The sequence below is a fragment of the Cetorhinus maximus genome, chromosome 6 (genome assembly GCF_964194155.1).
Source record: "Cetorhinus maximus chromosome 6, sCetMax3.hap1.1, whole genome shotgun sequence".
Taxonomy (NCBI): domain Eukaryota; kingdom Metazoa; phylum Chordata; class Chondrichthyes; order Lamniformes; family Cetorhinidae; genus Cetorhinus; species Cetorhinus maximus.
Genome location: NC_135884.1, coordinates 99,655,861 through 99,675,320, shown reverse-complemented (window position 1 = coordinate 99,675,320; position 19,460 = coordinate 99,655,861).

The window sequence follows — 19,460 nt, the reverse complement described above, 5'->3', positions numbered from 1 at the left end:
AAAATTTGCTCCAAGATCTACCCCATGTGGTGGTTTATATTGATGATGTCCTAGTAGCGGGACTAACTAATGAAGAACACCTGGCTAACTTGAAAGAGGTATTGAAACGTTTCTCACAAGCTGAAGTACGCTTGAAAAGGGAAAAATGTAACTTCCAAGCAAAAGAAGTGATTTACCTGGGTCATAGGGTCGACTCGTAGGGCTTTCACCTAGTAGAAGACAAGGTGAGAACTTTTTGTGAGGCACCAGCCTCGAAAAATCCCTAGAAATTATGTCCTTCTTGGGAATGTTTAACTACTACGATCATTTTTCTCCCAAATTTGTCGACAGTACTGGCTCCATTATACGGGTTACTCAAGAAAAACCACAGGTGGACCTGGCAAGCCCCACACAACAGGCTTTTACGGCAGTGAAGCAGTTACTACATTCTTTGGCCTTGTTGGTACATTTCGACCCAAAGAAACAATTGATTTTAACATGCGATGTATCCCCTTATGGAGTAGGGGCAGTACTCTCCCAACGGATGGTGGATGGCTCCAAATGGCCCATTGGCTACGTTTCAAGAGGCAGAATGAAGATACTTACAAATAGAGAAAAAACACATCCATTCTATTTGGTGTAAGAAATTCCACCAATACGCCCATGGTCACCGCTTCACCATAGTATCTGACCACAAGCCACTACTAGGCTTGTTCGGGGAAGATAAGGCAATACCCCAAATTGCCTTGGCATGCATCCAAAGGTGGGCATTGACTCTAGCTGCTTACAAATATACTTTTATTCACTGGCTGGGAAGCCAGATTGCCAATGCCAACGCGCTGAGCTGATTACCTCTAAAGGACAGCAATGTGCATGTCCCCATCCCTCAAGAACTTATCTTATTATTAAACTTTCTGGATTCATCACCAGTGAATACCAAACAGATCAGAGAATGGACAATTTTGATCCAATTTTGTTTTACACCAGGGAACAAGTCTTGCAGGGATGGTCTAACGAGCCAAAGTCGGGCAAAATGAAGCCCTATTTTAACAGGAGATATGAGCTCACCTGCCAGGATGACATCTTACTGTGGGGACCAAGAGTCATTGTGCCTCCCAGAGGAAGACAACCATTATTGATAGAATTGCATAGCGCTCACCCCACATTTACAGAACAAAAATTTTGGTGCGCAGCTACTTATGGTGGCCAGGAATGGACACTGAAATCGGAAACATGGTCAAGAGCTGCATGCAGTGCCAACAGGTGCAGAAATTGCCTCCTTCTGCTCCACTGCATCCTTGGGAATGACCAGGAAGGCCATGGGTCTGCCTCCACGTTGACTACGAGGGGCCTTTTTTGGGCACAATGTTCCTCTCACTTATTGACTCCCACTCCAAATGGATGGATGTATACGAGGTGAGATCACCCACATCTGCCGCCACCATCGACAGATTGCATCAGTTTCGCGATACACGGTTTACCAGAGGTAATAGTGTCTGATATTGGAATGGCATTCACCAGTGGGGAATTCCAAAGATTTACTACTCTCAATGGCATAACACATGTCAAGACCTCACCATGCCACCTTGCCTCCAATGGGTTGGTTGAGAGGGCAGTTCAGACCTTCTAGAATGGAATGAAAAAACTAGAGGAGGACTCTATAGCAATGAAGTTATCACGCTTCCTGCTTAGCTACAGGACTACGCCACATATGACCACCGGTATTGCCCCCGCAGAGTAATTAATGAAGAGATGTTTCTGGACATGGTTAAGCCTCATAAAGCCAGATTTAGAGGGGAGAGTAGAGCGAAGTCAGAAGGCCCAAAAAAATGAACACGATTACCACAGTCATGAAAGAAACTTCACTGCAGGAGAAGCTGTTTTCACAAAGAACTTTGGAGATGGGCCCAAATGTCTATCAGGTGAAGTCAGTGCAGTGAAAGGACCCTTGTCCTATCATATATCGATTGAAGGTCGGATAATCAGGAGACATGTAGATCACTTCAGGAAATGGGAACAGATCCACAAGTAAAGGTGCGCCAAACATTCCCGTTGGAGTCTACACCACAGGTAGAAGAAACTCCTCTTGCTTTGGAAATACCTGTAGAATTCGTTGAGCCTGAGAGAGTTGAAGAGGCAGGTTCCTACTGGGGAGCCTAGTGGACAGATAACTCTTGAGAGGGAGGCCTCATATAAACCATCCGAAGTCGTAGAACTACAACGGTCGACATGTTTGAAAAAGCCTCCTGAGAGACTAAATTTGTAAATAGGTCATTTTTGTAAATAGTTAATATAGTGTAAAATGTGCTTTCAAGTAAAAGGGGGAGGGATGTGGCAATAGAGTCATAGAGTTATACAGCACAGAAACAGGCCCTTCGGCCCATTGTGACTATGCCAGCCATCAAGCACCTATTTATTCTAATCCCATTTTCCAAAACTTGGCCCGTAGCCCTGTATGCTATGGCATTTCAAGTGCTTACTTAAACACTTCTTAATCTGAGGTGTAATACACCTTTAAGAGAATGTGAACAGATTGACCACATGACTGTAAGACCCAATAGATGTGAAGCGCGGGCTACCATTTTAATGTTAGTCTAGAGTAGGGTCTGGCTGGAGAAGCATACATCATGTTAATGCTCTGTTGCCTGTGTAAATAAATAGTGTGTGCTTCATTTCATATTGAAATACCTGCGTCCGCAGTATATTATCATCAACTCACCTGCCAACAGATAAGCATGCAACCAGTTTGTGAGCAACTTTTTTGAGTACAATCACAGTTCTTGGTTTCCGGGAGTGGGACATGAACCCACAGCCTTCTGATTCAAAGGCGAGGGTGCTATGGACTGAGCCACAGCTGACACCTCCCCAGTTTGTGAGCAAAGCGAACCCCATAGTAAAATATAACAATTGGGATGATGTAAGATGTATTCTTCAGGTCCTATCGAGTTCTCCATGTAGATATGACCTCTTATCTGCTTGTTACCTTTCCATCAGTTATCAGCGAATTTTACCCATGGCACTCTGGAATTCCTATTGGATTGAAGTATAACGACGTTACCTGTTTATTTCCCCCTCCACTAATGCTGATTATTTACAATGACCCTGATCAAAGTTTTGAGTTGAATTAATCTGGATTACTGGAGGCACGTTAACGTAGTTAAAGCTGTTTGTTTACCTGCTCTTAAGTGCATGGGATGCAGGTGTTTGTCATTGTACTTTTCAGCAAAGTATCACAGGATTTCATCAACATTTTATACTTTGTGCGTGTAAACAGGATACGTTTAAAGGCTAATGCAGTTCTGAAATTCTAAATTAGGTATCACCTTTTCTAAATCGTGTCTCTCTTCAAGCTACATGGTTAATCCCCATTGTCAAAAACTAAGTTGCAAGTAAAAACTGGAGTTTTTTTAGCTTAAGAAGTGGTTACTCCTGTCTCCAATGTTGTGGAGACATATTTCCAGGATGATTTGGCTCACACACTTCAGAATTCTTAAGTGGGTTTCATTATAGTACTTTAAGCAGTGCAGGATAATACGAATTGAAAATTTCATGCCCTATTGAAACCAAAATCATTCAACTCAAGAATAATATAGGCCCCATATCTATCATTTATTTATTAAATGGTTGAGTAATTTTACATGGTCCACACTGAATGCTTGCTGTTTGATGTATTTCTTATTTTAGTATCAAGTTCATTCTCTCCAGTTTTACTGAATGTATATAATTGAACATTTGATGGGAGTTTTCGTTCTTTCGACACCTGTGCTATTTGGCCTCTCTGATGACCTCCACCACTGATTGAGATTCAATTTGACAGAAGTTACAGATAATGTGTTTGACACAGTGGTGAATGTACTTGGAAGCTAGTTACTTTCTTTCCATCACCAATCAGAATGCATTTGAAAAATTGTGAGACACATTAACCACATTGGTCCTGGGTTCAATCCACCTGGACTATTTGGATGAAAGTCTTCTCCTTCCGTTGAAATTAGTTGGGTTAGTTGCTACTGGGCACAAACACAAAACTTGTACAGATTGGTGCAATTATATAGTATCTTTCACATCTCCAGGAAGCACTTTCTGATCAATGAAGAACATTTGAAGTGTAGTTGCTGTTATTATGTAGACAAATGTAGCAGCTAATTTATGCACTATCAGGTCCCACAAGCAGCAATGAGCTGAATGACCAATAAACCTGCTTTTGGAAGTGCTGCTTGAGGGGTAAATATTGGCTGGGATATATTGGTAAAACTCCTTGCTCTTCTTCAAGTATTGCCATTGGGTCATTTACATCTGTTTGAACAGACAGATGGGGTCTTGGTTTAACATCTAAACCAACACTTCAGTCAGTGCTTTGATACTGTACTGAAGTGTTAGTCTAGGTTGTGTGTTCAAGTCCTTAGCTGGGACTCAAACTCACAAACCTTCTCATTTAAAGTTGAGAGTTAAACTCCTGAGCCAAGTTGAAAAGGAAAAAATTGCAGGGCATTTTAGGAAAGGGTGAGGAATAAGAGTAATTTGATAGCTCTTTCAAAGAGCCAGCAGAGGCATGATGGTCTGAATGGCTTCCTTCTGAACAGTAGGATTCTATAAAATGCTCCCGGCAATCTTCAGGCAGAGTTCTTGAAATCCATACTTGTGACCTGCCATCCTGGACACTCATTTTGAATGAGGGACTTCATTTCAATCTTAGCATTTCACCAGAAAAGTGCCTGAAGTGTAAATTAGGTCGATATCTAGCGTTACAGATTACCGCCACCTTTTCCAGTTGATACTGTTAACCTTGCACCTGTAATTCAGGTGTTACCAGTCAGAAAATTTGTGCTCATTTGTTTTTGGTTCCAATGAATGTTCCGATTCTGATCAGAGCTGCTCAATATTTGGAGTTGGTGTGAGTGCAAACTCTCAGCGCAAATGAAAACAACTAAAGAGGAAAACTGAATGCAGGCGCATAGTTTATTAATTTATTAACTTGGTATGTTCTGGGTTAAGCTCATTAGTAATTAATGTAACGATCAATAAATGAGCGCAATTTGGAAACGCGGGCATAAACTGCAGGACTGTATATATTACAGTTCGCCATTCCCCAAGAAACAATGCCAACCAGGTTCCGGCCAGTATTCCTGTAACAAACAAAAGGTCCACCAGAGTCACTCAGCAATTTTAAAAAAAGGAAAACCCTATCATTCCATTGCAAAATGAAACTCAAGTAGCCATCACTGCAAAACTTTCTGGCTGAACCTATCTGCATTTCAAAAGGCAATAATGCATTTCCATTGAAAGTTATGTAATGAGCCAAATTTCCATTGGAAAGGGTAAATAGCATCTTAAATTGCAGGGGTGGGTTAAGAAAAAGGTCCAAGCTAGTAAAAGTTCATTTTAGGGGTGATAACAGAGAGCTCCTCTTCACACTGAGGGTGACTGACACCTGGAATGGACCTCCGAGCAGAGTGGGAGATGAGAACACCCTGAAATCATTTAAGAAAAATTAGATGCCACAATAGGGAAGTCCAGGGTTGTTATGGAATTAAGATGGACTGAATGGCCCTCCTCATCCATAAATATCTGGTGTATATCATAGCTCAGACGGAGATGACATGAAGGTGAGTTATGGATTGTGACTACATAAATACATTCAAGCTTCAGCTTATTAGGAAAAGGTGGTTTAAAACTATTTATATATAAACCTGTGCTTCGAAGTCAAGGCAAGTTTCGCTAAATCCTGAACCTTCTTTGAAGCCAGAAGATGTTCTGGGCGATAGAAACGGGAGAAAACTGAAAAAATGTTAAAATCTCAGTGACATTATTGCTAGAATGACATGGAATTCCTAACATCCACAGTGAGCAGCATGAATGGCACAGAGAGGGCTGAATTCCCTGCAGGTGCATGTGGTTAAAGGTCAATAAAGAATACCTCAAAAGCTATATTTAGTACACATCATTCCACTGGTATAAAGTTGGCTATTACGTCCTCGTAGATGTAAAGTTTTCTGTGGTATATGATCCGAAGTAAAATATAATGCAATGGATTTTAGTGAGGAATTTGCATTTGGAAATATTTTTATTCAATATATAACATTGTATGAGCAGGTACATACCTGGGAAACACTTTTGATTTGGACCAATTCTGCTGAGGAATACATGTCAAACTCTCCAAGCACAACATGATCATACCTAGGGCTGTTAAAAAAGCATTTGTAATGCTAATGTGTGGTCAGCATTTGACATTTTACTTGTCACAAATGTTCCCTCTAAGGGCTGAATTATATAGACGCCATAATCCCTGCCCTCTGGCTAAAATGTCAGGGTAGTGGGGAAACCTGCCCAAGAGAAGAATGGCTGCCCCATAGTCAATTAATGGCCAATTGGCAGTTAATAAGCTAGAGGCAGGATTTCTGCCCTGCAGAGACAAGAAGTCCCACCTCCGAGAGTTGCTGGCCAATTGGAAGCCACAACCTCTCACTGACTGAAGTTGTTAAAACCAAGAATTATTTCAAGTTGAACATATACCTCATGTGAAAAAAAAGCTACTGCATCACATAAAACTAATGCATGTTTGACAGCGGTACATGAAAGGTTTTCTTCAATATATTTTAATTAAAATAACTCTTTGTTAATATTTTGATGTAAAGGATCAAATCATTTTATTGTAACTGTATCTTACCGGTAGTTACTGTAGTGATAGCGAGACAGACAATCCAAAGGAGAGCCATGCTTGCCTTTCTTGCTTGGTCAGGCTCGCTGCCTTATACAATTTTTGTTTAGCTGTTAGCCTTATCTGAAACTGATATGGAATATTAATTACTGACATGGAGTATTCATTACTGATATGGAGTATTCATTACTGATATGGAGTATTAATTACTGATATGGAGTATTAATTCTCCATCTAAACGATAACCATGGAGGTAGATTACTTCTATCAAAACAAACATACATTGGTCAAAAGCTAAAAGCAAAATACTGCGGGTGCTGGAAATCTGAAACAACATTGGGCACTTTTGTTTAGTTATGCTTTGATGAAAATACTTTTCTGATTCAAGTGGTAAAAAATGAGCCTACTGAGTGACAAAATTTGTAATTTTTATTTATTTTTATTGCATCTCCATTGCTCCTGAAATCATTGACTTTTCCACCTCCTTTCACCTACAAAACATTACTTGCCTCTCCCCCTGTTTTAGCCCATCTGCCACTGAAACCTGACCATGTCTTTGTTACCTCGAGAGGTGACTATTCTGATGTTCTCCTTGCCAGCCTTCCATGTCCCATAAGCTTCAACTCGTTCAGAACTCTGCTGCCCATGTCCTATCGCGCAACAAGTCCCCCTCATGCATTGCCCCTATCTTTACTGAACTACATTCAGGCACCTCAATGCCTCAAACATAAAACTCTCTTTCTTGTGTTTAAATCCATTCATGGTCCTGCCCTTCAAATCTTCTATATATCATCTATAGCCTTCTCCAACCTTGCAATTCTGGAACTCTCCATTCCTCTGACCTTAGTCTTTTGTGCATCTCCCCTCCTTTTCTCCCACATCGGTGACCCTGCCTTCTGCGACCTAGGCCTTATGCTTTCGCATTTCATTCCTAAATTCCTCTGCCTCTCCTTCTGCCTCCTGTCCTTTGTTGTTGTCTCTCTCTGCGTACATTTTCCCCATTTTAACCCCTCTCCCACCTTGCTGCATCTGCTTTCCTGTAGCTGAGAGGACAATCAGCTAAATACTCTTAAGGCAACTGTAACTCCCCATTGGAAGGTTTTCACTCTGATGTCTCCCTCTGAATCCTTTCAGTCTGGACACATTCATATTAAACAATGGCAAGCAATGCAGTATAATATTCTCATTGGGACTTTACATAGCATTAGACCTGAATTATTCTCATTGTCATATGACAGAAACCTATGGAATTTTTTTTATTCATTCACAGGATGTGGGCTTCACTGGCTGGGCCAGCATTTATTGCCCATCCCTAGTTGCCCTTGAGAAGGTGGTGGTGAGCTGCCTTCTTGAACCGCTACAGTCCATGTGGTGTAGGTACACCCACAGCGCTGTTAGGAAGGGAGTTCCAGGATTTTGACCCAGTGACAGTGAAGGAACGGCGATATATTTCCAAGTCAGGATGGTGAGTAACTTGGAGGGGAACTGCCAGGTGGTGGTGTTCCCATCTATCTGCTGCCTTTGTCCTTCTAGATTGTAGTGGTCGTGGGTTTGAAAGGTGCTGTCTAAGGACCCTTGGTGAATTCCTGCCGTGCATCTTGTAGATGGTACACACCGCTGCTACTGTGTGTCGGTGGTGGTGGAGGGAGTGAATGTTTGTGGATGTGGTGCCAATCAAGTGGGCTGCTTTGTCCTGGGTGTTCTTGAGTGTTGTGGGAGCTGCACTCATCTAGGCAAGTGGAGAATATTCCATCACTATCCTGACTTGTGCCTTGTAGATGGTGGACAGGTTTTGGGGAGTCATGAGTTACTCATTGCAGGATTCCTGACCTCTGACCTGCTCTTGTAGCCACAGTATTTATATGGCTAGTCCAGTTCCATTTCTGGTCATTGGTAACTCCCAGAATGCTGATAATGGGGGATTCAGCGATTGAATGTCAAGAGGTGATGGTTAGATTCTCTCTTGTTGGAGATGATCATTGCCTGCTACTTGTCAGCTCAAGCCTGGATTTTGTCCAGGTCTTGTTGCATTTGGACATGTACTGCTTCGGTATCTGAGGAGTCGCAAATCGTGCTAAACATTGTGCAATCATCAGTGAACATCCCCACTTCTGACCTTATGATGGAAGGAAGGTCATTGATGAAGCAGCTGAAGGTGGTTGGGCTGAGCTCACTACCCTGAGGAACTCCTGCAGTGATGGCCTGGAGCTGAGATGACTGACCTTCAACAACCACAACCATCTTTCTTTGTGCTCGGTATGACTCCAACCAGTGGAGAGTTTTCCCCCGATCCTCATTGACTTCAGTTTTGCTAAGGGTCCTTGATGCCACACCCAGTTAAATGCAGCCTTGATATCTAGGGCAGTCACTCTCACCTCACCTCGGGAGCTCAGCTCTTTTGTCCATGTTTGAACCAAGGCTGTAATAAAGTCAGGAGCTGAGTGGACCTGGCGGAATCTAAACTGCGCGTCAGTGAGCAGGTTATTGCTAAGCAAGTGCCGCTTCCATTACTTTACTGATGATCGAAAGTAAACTAATGTGGGTGGGGGGGAGGTAATTGGCTGGGTTGGATTTGTCCTGCTTTGTGTGTACAGGACATACCAGGGCAATTTTCCGCATTGCCGGGTAGATGCCAGTGTTGTAGCTGTACTGGAACAGTTTGGCTAGGGGAGTGGCAAGTTCTGGAGCACAAGTCTTCAATACTATTGCTGTAATATTGTCAGGGCCCATAGCCTTTGCAGTATCCAGTGCCTTCAGTTGGTTCTTGATATCACGTGGAGCGAATTGAATTGGCTGAAGACTGGCATCTGTCACGCTGGGGACCTCCGGAGGAGGCCGAGATGGATCATCCATTCGGCACTTCTGGCTGAAGATTGTTATAAATGCTTCAGCCTTATCTTTTGCACTGATGTGCTAGGCTCCCCCATCATTGAAGATGGGGATGTTACTGGAGCCTCCACCTCCAGTGAGTTGTTTAATTGTCCAACACCATTCATGACTGGATGTGGCAGGACTGCAGACCTTAGATCTGATCCGTTGGTTGTGGGATCGCTTAGCTCTATCTATCACTTGCTGCTTATGCAGTTTGACATGCAAGTAGTCCTATGTTATAGCTTCACTAGGTAGAGTCCTCATTTTTAGATATGCCTGGTGCTGCTTCTGGCATGCCCTCCTACATTCTTCATTGAACCAGGGTTGATCCCCTGGCTTGATGGTAATGGTAGAGTGGGGGATATGCTGGGCCTTGAGGTTACAGATTGTGTTCAAGTACAATTCTGCTGCTGCTGATGGCCCACAGCGCTTCATGGATGCCCAGTTTTGAGTTGCTAGATCTGTTTGAAATCTATCCCATTTAGCACAGTGGTAGTGCCAAACAACACAATGGAGGGTTCTTATTCTGAAGGCGGAACGTCATCTCCACAAGGAATGTGTGGTGATCACTCCTACCAATAATGTCATGGACAGATGCATCTGTTGCAGGCAGATTGGTGAGGGTGAGGTCAAGTATGTTTTTCCCTCTTGTTGGTTCCCTCACCACCTACCGCAGACCCAGTCTAGCAGCTATGTCCTTTAGGACTTGGCCAGCAGTGGTGCTACTGAGCCACTCTTAGGGATGGACATTGGAGTCTCCCACCCAGAGTACATTCTGCGCCCTTGCCACCCTCAGTGCTTCCTCCAAGTGGTGTTCAACATAGAGGAGCACTGATTAATCAGCTGAGGGAGGGCGGTACGTAGTAATCAGCAGGAGCTTTCCTTGCCCATGTTTGACCTGATGCCATGAGACTTCATGGCGGCAGTGGGGTGGGGGGGGGTCCAGAGTCGATGTCAGAACACCCAGGGCAACTCCCTCCCGACTGTAAACCAGTATGCCACCACCTCTGCTGGGCCTGTCCTGCTGGTGGGATGGGACATGCGCAGGAATGGTGGTGTCTGGGACATGATCTGTAAGATATGTTTCCATGAGGAAGATAATGTCAGGCTGTTCCTTGATCGGTCTGTGAGACAGCTCTCCCAATTTTGGCACTAGCCCCCAGATGTTGGGAAGGAGGATTTGCAGGGTCGACAGGGCTGCTTTCGTTTCCGGTGCCTTGGTCAATGCCGGGTGGTCTGTCTGGTTTCATTCCTTTTTTGAGACTTTGTAGCAGTTTGGTACAACTTAATGGCTTGCTAGGCCATTTCAGAGGGCCTTTAAGAGTCAACCACATTGCTGTGGGTCTGGAGTCACATGTCGGCCAGACCAGGTAAGGATGGCAGATTTCCTTCCCTAAAAGGAATTAATGAATCAGAAGGGTTTTTACAGCAATCATTTCATGGTTATCATTAGACTTTTAATTCCAGTTTTTTTTTATTGAATTCAAATTCTACCATCTGCCATGGTGGGAATCAAACCTGGGTCCCTAGAGCATTACCCCGAGTTTCTGGATTGCTAAGATAAAAGCAAAATACTGCGGATGCTGGAAATCTAGAAGAAAAACAAAAATACCTGGAAAAATACCTGAATACCTGAAATTGCTTCCGGACTTAATATTGAGTTCAACAATTTCAGATCATGAACTCTCTCTTCCACCCCCACCCCCTTTCCGATCCCCCCTTTTCCAATGAGTTATAATTTTTTTACACTAGATATTTTTCTTTTCCCTCCTATTTTTAAATTTATTTTGATATATTGTTTCATCTCCACCTTTTAGCCCATTTCGATCCCTTCCCCCCACCCCACCCGCACTAGGGCCATCTGCCACTAGCTTGCTTCCCTTAATGTCTCCATTAGCACATCCTTTAGACAATATCACCACCATCAACACCCCTTTGTCCTTTTGTCTATGACATCTTTGGCAGTCTCTTCTTGGCCTCCACCTATCACTGGCCCCCTATCGAGCTCTCCTGTCCCACCCACTTCTACCAGCTTATATTTCATCTCATTTCTTTATGTCTTAGTTCTGATGAAGGGTCATACGGACTCAAAACGTCAACTGTATCCCTCTCCGCAGATGCTGTCAGACCTGCTGAGTTTTTCCAGGTAGTTTTGTTTTTGTTTCTGGATTGCTTGTTCAGCAACGATACCATTACCATCGCCTCCCCTAAAAACACATGTTGGGCACAGTGATGGTTTAGAATGCTCATCTGATATTCTGGGTCCAATTCAATCCACTTAACCAGTTAAAAGTAATAAAGGAATTAAACAAAGGGTCACATTCGGTTTAGTCTAATCCTAAACTGATACTTATGTTTTCTATTAGTCAAGCTGCTACATTCTTTAAATGCTGTTACAGTATTGATAATTAGTTGGGAAACAAGAATGATGAATGACAAATGAGAACACAAATAACACAAAAAACAAGAGATGAGGCTGATTATGATAAAAATGCATTATGTAATGCAACATATACTTTGGGAATTAGGAGGAAAATAGTTGGGGTTGTTACTGCCAGGGAAAGTTGATGTTAACTGATGAAGGGTCAAGTGAATGAGACTGTAATTAGATGATGTTCCGGAAATGGCATGAATAACAACAGGAGCTGGTATGATCAACTTGAAGGAAAAAACTTGCATTCATGTAGCGCCTTTCATAGCCTCTGGATGCCCCAAAGAGCTTTTGAAGTGTAATCACTGTTTTGAAGTAGGAAACCTGCTCTTAGACTGGGAAGTACGCAGTGCAATGGTCACTATCCTGCAGAACGGCGAAGGCATATTTCCCTTTGTATTCCTCTAACAACATTTGGGAACTGTTTATATCTTTCCACTTTGCAAACATGAGACATATTTATGATATAGAAACTAAACTTTACCTGGAAAATTGCATTTGGCACAGTAAGTGATGTGGATGGGAGCAGAAAGTTGCAAAGGGACATTATGAATTGCCAAAACAAATGGAGTTCAATGTGGGTAAGTGCACGGTTTAGACCCATGAAGAATGGAAGGGTTTTTCTAAATGTTGAGAGGCTAGGAACTGTGGGTTTAGGGATCTATGTTCAGAACTCACAAAGCCAGAGGCCAGGTATAAAACTTAAATTAATCAGGTTAATGGAATGTTAGTCAATCTCACAAGGATTGGAATTTATGTTAAGGCTGTACAGAGCTCTGGTTAGATGACACCTGGAGTATTGCATTCCGTGCTGGAGCAATATATCAGTCTTCATGGGGGTGTGGATCACCAGAATTATGCCAGGACTTAGAGAGGGTTAACTTATGAAGACAGATTGGCTTGACTCGGCTTGTAGTTTCTCATTTTGTGATGATTAATTGAAGTGTTTCAGATATTTATCGAATATGATAGAATAGATAGAAACTATTTCCTTTGGCGAGGGAGTCCAGAACAAGGAAGCATAACCTTGGAATTAGAGCAATTCAGGGGTAATGTCACACAAAGGATGATGAAAATCTGGAACTCCCGCCCCCATGAGGATAGATTTTGCTAGGTAAAAGTAATACGGGTTACAGAACCAAGGCAGGTAGATGGAGTTAAGATATAGATCAGATATTTGACAATGGTGGGCATCAGGTTCTCAGATATGGACATTCTAGAGACATCAATGGATAGGAGAGGGAGAGGAAATCCTAGGCCGTTTTTCCCTTCCCTAACCCAAGAGTTGTGGGCCTACTGTAGGGAACTGTGGGGAATAATTTGGTGGTCTTTCTTTTTGAAACAATGTGCATCCTGGGATTTGCTGAAGTGGAAATATTGCATTGGCCTGCTGGTGTGGAGTAGAGCTATCAACGTCCAGGGGGTTATCATTGACCAGAAAGTGAACTGGACCAGCCATATAAATACTGTGACTATAAGAGCAGGTCAGAGACTAGGAATCCTGCGATGAGTAACTCACCTCCTGACTCCCCAAAGCCTGTCCACCATCTACAAGGCACAAGTTGAGAATGTGATGGAATACTCTCCACTTGCCTGGATGAGTGCCGTTCCCACAACACTCAAGAAGCTTGACACCATTCAGGACAAAGCAGCCCGCTTGAATGTCCACAAACATTCACTCCCTCCACCACAGATGAACAGAGGCAGCAGTGTGTACCATCTACAAGATGCAGTGCAGAAACTCACCAAGTGAGGCAGCATTTTCCAGACCAACAACTGCTACCATCTAGAAGGACAAGGGCAGCAGATAGACAGGAACACCACCAACTGGAAGTTCCCCTCACTCATCATCCTGACTTGGAAATATATCGCCGTTCCTTCACTGTCACTGGGTCAAAATCCTGGAACTCCCTCCCTAACAACATTGTGGGTGTACTTACACTACATGAACTGGAGCGGTTCAAGAAGGCAGCTCACCACCACCTTCTCAAGGGCAACTAGGGATGGGCAATAAATGATGGCCCAGCCAGCGACACCCACATCCTGTAAATGAATTTTAAAAATACCCAGCGCCTAAACCCTGAGGTCAGGTGTGACAACAAAAACTATTGCAATGCTAGCTGCTCTGATTTAGGGACATAAAAGAAATTCTAAATGCTCTTGCAACTTTTAGTAAATATTTGCTGGACATGAGCAAGCACTTTCATTTTCCCCAGACCCACCCCTCTGATTTAGTTAAGCATCTAGATGGATGCTGTGTGATGCAGATCTGTAACATGCAATGCTCTCTCCTGAGACACTTGCATGGCATCTCGTTTCGGTGATTCATTGGAGCTACTTTGGGAAATACCAAGAGAATTGGATGAAAGTTGCAGATTGACAATTTAAATAAAAAATCTTTTTAAGCGCACTGTCTGATTCTCCCTGGCCAAATGATGGGGACCATTTAGTGGTTGAGAACCTATTGGAGTCTGCAGTTGGCTTTACTGAGACTTTTTAGCTGAATCATTACCGATTAGTATCCCCTTTCTTGGTTTCCTGACCAATCAGAGAGGACGGGCAAGGTGATGAGTTGAATCTGTCAAATGTAGCATTTTTAACTAAATGGGCCCTGTGGTGGGTCCACCCCCACCCTCCCCTCCACCCACAGACTGGCGTGCCAGCTACTGAGGGGACTTTTTACTTTAAAATCCATCTTGGGGCATCCTCCCTTTCACTTATCTGAAAAGGCAGCCTGCTGGCATCTTCAGTGCTGGATGGTCTCCTAATGGCCCTCCAACTTTGAGTGCCCACCTGCCATCCTTAACTGAATGGTGAACCTACCCTTTAGCCACTAATTGGCTAATTCGTAGAAAATCACAGCAAGGTGACAGTGCGGGCTTCTGACCCCCATTTGATGGGACCCCGAAGACTGCATTTGATGTAAATTATAGGAGTTCTGCATGACATGTTGCCTCCCCGATGCAAATGATAAAGGACATCACTGACTGGGTGCTGAACATTTTGCAGGAAGAAGAGGAACAACTCAAAGTTGTGGTCCATGTTGGAACAACATAAGAAAAAGGCTGAGATCCTACAGATAGTGTTTCAGGAGCTAAGGAGGGAGGTTTTCAGGGACCTGGGGCATTGGGGCCAATTCTAGGGCAGAATGGATCTGTAGAAGACGTACTGGTTGCACCTCAATGGGACTGAGACCAATGTTCTCACAGAACATGTGGTTGATGTTGTCTGTATGAACTTTCAAAAGGTGTTTGATTAAGTATCACAACATAGTCTTATTAGCAAAATTGAAGCATAGGGGATTAAAGCATACTGGCAGAGTGGATACGAATTAGACTTAGGGACAGAAAGCAGAAAGTAATAGTGGACAGTTGTTCTTCACACTGTTCCCCAGTGGTCAGTGTTGGAACAACAGCTTTTTAAAATATGTGTTAATGACCTGGACTTGGGTGTGGAGGGTGTAATTTCAAAGTTTCCATATGACAAAACTCGGAAATGTGGTAACCAGTGAGGAGGATAAAAAGAAGACTTCAGGAAGACTGGTGAAATGACAGACATAGCGGATGAAATTTAATACCGAGAAATGTGAAGTGATTAATTTTGACAGAAAGGACAATATAAACTGAAGGGTACAATTTTAAAGCACATCAGGAACAGAGAGACACAGTGGTGTACATACGTAAATCTTTGAAGGTGACAGGACAAATTTTTGAAGGCTGTTAAAAAGGCATATGGGATTCTTGGCTTTATAAATAGAGACATAGGTACAAAAAGTTACACTAAACACAAACACAAACACTGATTAGGAGCATTGTGGCCATTTCTGAGTACCACACTTTAGGAAGGATACAAGCCTTGAAAATGATGCTAAAGAGATTTAATAGGATTGTACCAGGGTTGAGAGTCTTCAGTTATATGGAGAGACTGGAATATCTGGAACTATCTCCTTAGAGCAGAGAAGGTTGAGAGGAGATTTGATACAGATGTTTAAATTCCTGAAAGGTTTTGGTAGAGTAAATAAGGAGAAACTGTTCTCGGTAGCAGATGCATAGGTAACCAGAGGACACAGATTCAAGGTGGGCGGCAAAAGAACCAGAGGTGATTTTGGAAACATTTTTTTATGGATCATTTTGTTGTGATCTGGAACACACCACCTGAAAGGGTGGTGAAGGGTGGTCTATTGCAATTTTCAGAAGAAAATTGAATAAATACTAGAAAGAGAAAAAAATGGCTGGGCTATGGGGAAAGAGGAAATGAGTGGGACTAATTTGATAACTCGTTCAAGGAGCTGGGACTGACACAATGAGCCAAATGGCCTCCTTCTGTGCTATGATCCTATGACCAATGAGTTACCACAAGGATGCGGCCTCCCCTACTTTCTGTGGGTCAATGGGTTTATGTTACCTATCAATTTGTATTGGAGGGGGAATTCTCTCATCTCCTAGCTCCTGAAGCATCTTGCACCCAGGGCTAGTTTCAAACATCCATATTGATTTCTGGATGGGGAAAGGGGAAGGTGGCGGTGAAGGTCCTACACAGAGAGAAACAATTCTTTCTACTGGACTGTTGGGTTGATGATTGAACATATTCCTGGAGGTGTTGTCACCTGTCTCCAGCCTCCTGGGCAGAATTTTCTGCCTCCCGGGCAGGCAGGCCCGACCCAATCTCTGGCGGGCAGGAAGCCGATCCCCACCGGAGAAGCGGGTCCCACCGCCATTTTATGTGGGCGGGCGAATTAAGGCCCACCCAGCGTGACGTCCGGCGGGAAGCACTATGCGCTTCCTGTGCGGGCGGAGGGGTGGGGATTCCCTAAAAGTGAGAGTGCGCTCTTTCACGCATGCGCACGAAAGAGCGCACATCTCCCTGAGGCTCAGTGCTGCCTCAGGAAGATCGCTGACAGTCTTAAAAACGTTAAAAATAGAAAAGAAAAATCCTTAACATGTCCCCCCCATGTGACAATGTCACATGAGATGGGACATGTTCATAAATTACACTGAAACTTTATTAAACTTTTTAAATCCCTACATGAAACCTCATCCCGCCAGTGGATGAGGTTTCATGTTTTTTTTATTGCCAGCCGGGGCTCCTGGCCTGCCCGCCAACCTTAAGGTTGGACGGGCAGGTCCTTTAATTGTTTCAATGATCCTGGCATATCCCCCACTCTACCATTACTATCAAGCGAGGAGATCAACCCTGGCTCAATAAAGAGTGCAGGGGGGGATGCCAGGAGCAGCACAAGACATACCTAAAAATGAGGTGTCAACCTGGTGAAGCTATAGCACAGGACTACTTATGTCAAACAGCATAAGCAGCAAGTGATAGACAAGGCTAAGCAATCCCACAACCAACAGTTCAGATCTAAGCTCTGCAGTCCTGCCACATCCAGTTGTGAATGGTGGTGGACAATTAACCAACTCACTGGAGGAGGAGGTTCCACAAATATGCCCATCCTCAATGATTGAGAAGCCCAGCACATCAGTGCAAAAGATAAGGCTGAAGCATTTGCAACAATCTTCAGCCAGAAGTGCCAAGTGGATGATCCATCTCGGCCTCCTCCGAAGATCCCCAGCATCACAGATGCCAGCCTTCAGCCAATTCGATTCACTCCACATGATACCAAGAAATAGCTGAAGGCACTGGGCACTGTAAAGGCTATGGGCCTGACAAGATTCCAGCAAGAGTACTGAAGACTTGAGCTCCAGAATTTGCTACGCCCCTAGCCAAGCTGTTCCAGTACATCTACCCGGCTATGTGGAAAATTGCCCAGGTATGTCCTGTACACAAAAAGCAAGACAAGTCCACCCCGGCCAATTACCGCCCCATCAGTCTGTTCTCAATCATCAGTAAAGTGATGGAAGGGGTCATCTACAGTGCTATCAAGTGGCACTTGCTTAGCAATAACCTGCTCACTGACACCCAGTTTGGGTTCTGCCGGGTCCACTCAACTCCTGACTTCATTACAGCCTTGGTTCAAACATGGACAAAAGAACTAAACTTCCACCAGGCGAGAGTGACTGCACTTAACATCAAGGCAGCATTTGATTGAATGTGGCATCAAGGAGCCCTAGCAAAACTGGAGTCAATGGGAATCAGAGGGAAAACACTCCACCGGTTGGAGTCATACCTAGCACAAAGGAAGATGGTTGTGGTTGTTGGAGGTCAGTCATCTCAGCTCCTGGCATCACTGCAGGAGTTCCTCAGGGTAGTGTCCTAGGCCCGACCATCTTCAGCTGCTTCATCAATGACCTTCCTTTCATCATAAGGTCAGATGTGGGGATGTTCACTGATGATTGCACAATGCTCAGCACCATTTGCGACTCCTCAGATACCGAAGCAGTACATGTCCAAATGCAGCACGACCTGGACAACATCCAGGCTTGGGCTGACAAGTGGCAAGTAACATTTGCACCACACAAGTGTCAGGTGATGACCATCTCCTACAAGAGAGAATCCAATCATCACCCCTTGGTGTACAACGGCATTACCATCACTGAATCCCCCACTATCAACATCCTGGGGGTTACCATTGACCAGAAACTGAACTGGACTAGCCATATCAATACTGTGGCTACAAGAGCAGGTCAGAGGATGGGAATCCTGCAATGAGTAACTCACCTCATGACTCCCAAAGCCTGTCCGCCATCTATAAGCCACAAGTCAGGAGTGCGATGGAAAAGTCCCCACTTGCCTGGGTGAGTGCAGCTTCCACAACACTCAGAAGCTTTACACTGTCCAGGGCAAAGCAGCCCATTTGATTGGCACCACATCCATAAACATTCACTCCCTCCTCCACCGACACACAGTAGCAGCAGTGTGTACCATCTACAAGATGCACCACAGGAATTCACCAAGGCTCCTTTGACAGAACCTTCCAAACCCACGACTGCTACCATCTAGAAGGACAAGGGCAAAGCATTGATGGGAGCACCACACCTGGAAGTTCCCCTGCAAGTCACTCACCATCCTGACTTAGAAATATATTGCTGTTCCTTCACTGTCGCTGGGTCAAAATCCTGCAGCTCCCTTCCTAACTGCAGTGTGGGTGTACCCACACCACATGGACTACATTGGTTCAAGAAGGCAGCTCACCTTTTCAAGGGCAACAAGGGATGGCCCAGCCAGCGAAACCCACACCCCATTAATGAATAAAAGAAAGTAGAATTGCATACAATTACATAAAATGTACAAAACAGAAGCAAGCCAATCATCCTGGTCTTTACCAGCGCTTGTGCTCCACATGAGCCACATCTCACCCTCCTTCATGTCATGCTATCAGTATATCTTTCTATTCCTTTCTCTCTCATGTGTTTATCTAGCTTCCTCTTAAATGCATGTATGCTATTCGCCTCAACTATTCCTTGTGATGGTGAGTTTCACATTCTAATTAGTTTCTGGGTTTAAAGTTTTTCTTGAATTCCCTACTGGGTTTATTGGTGTTTATCATATATCTATGGCCCCTAGATTTACAATTGTTTAACACTCTCCCCCTTGAACATTATGTGCGTGTTCATAATCTTATTTATG